We start from the raw sequence: 4,273 nt of genomic DNA on the forward strand, positions 1-4,273 counted from the left end.
ACGCAGAGGGACCGAGATGGATCCTGGGTGAAGCCGATATTTTATTTTATGTTCAGACCCCGCCCCTGTCCAGCCAGCAGTGATTGGGTAGCTGGATCTGTTAGATCTAGCGGATAGTACATTTGCGATATATATATATATATATATATATATATATATATATATATAGAGAGAGAGAGAGAGAGAGAGAGAGATAGAGAGAGAGAGAGAGAGAGAGAGAGAGCAGCGCCACTGCGTCGATCTGGCTTTTTCAATAATATATTTACATTTTCATTTATTTTGTTGTTGGCTGATGAAGGGTTTTGAGCCCGAAACGTTCCGTGTTTGGTATTATATCTTATTCATTTTTGAAGCTGTCACATTCATTCTTAATAGTTTATGATCAATGGCAAGAAAAATTTATTCTAATCTATCATCTATTTATTTATCGTCAATTTATTTACAGCTTGGGATAACCCACAATCGGTGTCAGAAATCTGGTCTGTCCGATCCTGGACATGGTGATGTTTCCCTTCTGGTCATCCTCCACGAATATCATGATGTCCAGCATTGTCTGGAGCTCGTCCTGTGGAGGAATGCAGATGACGTGGAGGGAAGGGGGAGAATTGATTATACGGTGATGTTTATACCATACCATAAGATATATTTTTCAAGTATAATTATGATCAACTTCCTGATGAGAGCGAATGCTCGAAACAATATTGTAAAAGTTGATCATAATTATACTTGAGAAATCTTGTAAATAGCTCCTTTTATCAAAAAGTTGAGCACTATTATTTCATGGTTTTTGTTTTTATAATCTCTCTCTCTCTCTCTCTCTCTCTCTCTCTCTCTCTCTCTCTCTCTCTCTCTCTCTCTCTCTTCTATATATATATATATATATATATATATATATATATATATATATTCCATTTATTCATCAAATAATATAACTATCCCAAGTGAAGACTGGAATAAACCAGGCGTAAGCCGCAGTGCAGCACTGCAAACTGAGCTAGGACGAGGAGATTTGCCCAAAGCCACAGAGCCGCGGGTATTTGAACTCATTACCTTTAGGGTACGAAGCAATGATCGTACCAATATGTCACGCTGCCCCACATATATGGGGTTATGTGGTCTAGTGGTATGACACTCGCTTTCGGATCGGAAGGTCCTGGGTTCGAGCCTCGCTCGGTGCAGAGTTGAGTCCTTGAAAAAGTCTCTCTACTCATATTCTCTCATCGTACTAAGGTGTAAAATGAGTACCTGGCCGGTGACAGCTCTGTCAGAAAAAAAATTGTAATATCGCCTAACAGGCGTCATGTCTTGTTCTACTTGTTACGTGTTGCTGTTGATCAGGGACCCTTAGTAAAGCAATTTGAGCTCGTTTAGTAGATATTAGTAGATATTGCGCTATATAAAATCTAAATTTAAAAAAATCATATCTCACCACATCACATTATAATCATTAATGATTACATGAGTCAAAGGACAATTAAATTATTTATCCCACCACTTTCCACGAATATCATGATGCCCAGTATAGACACATAGAAAACCACGCCTCTCGGACAGTCGCATAATATAAACAATGGCAGTGATTGATTAACACAGCGAATTACACATGTTTTACTATCGAAGGTACGTGTCTAAGTAAAATACCCACTGTTCTACCGCTTGATCAATAGAACCAACACAGTAAAATATGTGTAAACTTAAACGTTTATAATATGGAGAAAATCGTGTGATAACTAGTCACCCATCTGGCGGTATAAAACAATAACAATGATCAGAGAGAGGTCGACATCATTCGCGTTATTGTTTATAAACAACCAACCATGTTTGTCCGAACAAGTGTGAAGGTGTGTCACAAATTCCATGTTTTGATTGGTAAAAAATCTACTGGTTAATTGTCTGAAACTCGTCCTGTGGGGCATGGCAAAAAAAAGGGGGCGGGGGATTGATTATACAGTAATGTTTCTATCATATCACATCGTGTCACATCAAAATAATTCAGGATTACACTCAGCTCATAAAGGATCTCCAATGGAAACCGCTACATGAAATACGTTCCATCAACAAACTCCTCGTATTCCACAAAGCACGAAACGGAAAACTCGAGATTCCAACTAGCCATTTGAAAAAAAAAAACAAAAAAACAACAACAACAAATAAACCAAAAAAACCCCAAGAAACTCAGAATTTAATTTTGAAATCTCCCACTCAAGAACAAATCATCATCTTTACTCTTTCTTCCCCTCCACCATCCGACTTTGGAACTCCCTATCAACCATTTGTAAACAAGTCCTTTCGTCCGATGACTTCAACAAATCGCTCCCTGCTTCTCTCTAAAACCCCTGTTACTGAAAAGATGGTCATGCCATCTTCAGCCAGAAGATGGAAGAAGAAGAAGAAGGTTAAAAAACATTTACGTACCCGCCTTTCCCGGACTTTCTTGCTCTGTGCATGTTTGCATGTGGGCATGTGAGCCTTCAGACCTCTTGCGTAGAGAAATGTTTTTCTGCAATGGGGGAAGCCAGCACACTGCCACCGTATCGTCATACTGATGTCTTTAATCTGTTACACCTAATGTGTTAGATGTTGATGAAGGGTGCTGTCTTTAATCTGTTACACCTAATGTGTTAGATGTTGATGAAGGGTTGCCTCTTTAATGTGTTACACCTACTGTGTTAGATGTTGATGAAGGGTTGCCTCTTTAATGTGTTACACCTAATGTGTTGATGATGTTGATGAAGAGTTGGATGTGTAGCAAGGTACTCCTCGTGATTTAAAAAAATTGGCTTGTTTACCTTGGATAGGAAGCACTGAGTTCCTATGACATTATAGTCTGTGGGAGAAAAGAAAATATTTTCTATTATTTGACAAAACCCTCTTAAAACAACGTGTAACGATGGTATGCGTTTAATTAAAATACTCACCAATGGGGATGTTCTATATTATTTTTTCCATTTGTGCTCGAGTCATTGATCACATTACATAACGTGCTCAAATGACCAATTAATTAAAAGAGTTTATCGTTATGGAAATTTCCAACATCACAAATAGGTCATTTAGCTCTGCTTGATTCATGGGTATGTTTACATTTTTAATTAACAAGCAGCGTGTTTACATTAATAAACAAATCACCATCATCAAGTATTAATCGTGTTGTGCATTTTGTTATTTTTCGAAGCTGTCGTTGTTTTTATTTATTTTTGTTGTTGTTGTTGTTGTTGTTTGTTTGTTTGTTTTGGGTTTTATTTCTTTGTTTATTACTTTATAACTCGGGACGTCTACATCTTGTAGTCGCATAGTATTACTATCAATTTCCGGTGTGTCTTTTTTACGAAACCCGCCGAAACCCTGCGAAACCCGCCGAAACCCGCCGAAACCCGCCGAAACCCGACGAATCCCGACAAAGTTATGGGAAGTAGGTGGCACTGGGGAGTGAACCCAGAACTCAGGGAAGTGTACACCATTGGGGAGTGAACCTGGGACTGGGTTTCGGCGGGTTTCGTAAAAAAGAACCAGTGCTTTTTTACGAAACCCGCCGAAACCCGCCGAAACCCGGCGAAACCCGACAATATCCAGCAAAGTTATGGGAAGTAGACAACTGTGGGGAGTGAACCCGAGACTCAGAGAAGTGTACACTAGTCGGGAGTGAACCTGAGACTAAGGTTATCGGCCGGTTTTGGCGGGTTTCGTAAAAAAGAATTAGTGCTTTATTACGAAACCCGCCGAAACCCGCCGAAACCCGACAATATCCGGCAAAGTTATGGGAGTTTGGCAACAGTGGGGGGTGATCCTGGGAGTCAGGGAATTGCACACCAGTGGGGAGTTAACCTGGGACTGTGTAAAAAGGATATCAGTGGGAAATAAACCTGGGACTAAAGGGAGATGGATACCATTGAAAGTTGAAGCCGGATATGGGAGTTGAGTACCAGAGGAGAATGAACCTGACACTATAGAAGGTGGGCGCCAGTGGGGAGTGAACCTGGGACTCAAGGAATTTCACACCAGTGGGGAGTTAACCTGGGACTGTGTAAAAAGGATTTCAGTTGGAAATAAACCTGGGACTAAAGGGAGATGGAATACCATTGAAGTTGAAGCCGAATATGGGGAGTTTAAGTACCAGAGGAGAATGAACTGACACTATAGGAGATGGGCGCCAGTGTGGAGTGAACCTGTGACTCCAGGGAAGTGCACACCATTGGGATTAACATTGCACTGTGGGAGATGGATAACTGTGGGTATCCGAGCCGAACTATAGGAGTTGGGTACCAAGAGGAATGAC

General features: G+C 40.4%; 1 long non-coding RNA gene across 1 annotated transcript; it reads right to left on the minus strand.

Moving 5' to 3' along the window:
• Positions 1-367: 367 nt before the first annotated feature.
• LOC144961229 (uncharacterized) lies at positions 368-2,798 on the minus strand. The gene is made up of 2 exons (XR_013643100.1): positions 2,416-2,798; positions 368-565 (listed from the first exon to the last, which is right to left on the minus strand). It is a non-coding gene; the product is annotated as an uncharacterized LOC144961229 (long non-coding RNA).
• Between the last annotated feature and the right edge of the window lie 1,475 nt (positions 2,799-4,273).

This window comes from Berghia stephanieae, unplaced genomic scaffold (genome assembly GCF_034508935.2).
Source record: "Berghia stephanieae isolate SIO BIC M18660-M18661 unplaced genomic scaffold, UCSD_Bste_1.3 scaffold1815, whole genome shotgun sequence".
Lineage (NCBI taxonomy): Eukaryota > Metazoa > Mollusca > Gastropoda > Nudibranchia > Aeolidiidae > Berghia > Berghia stephanieae.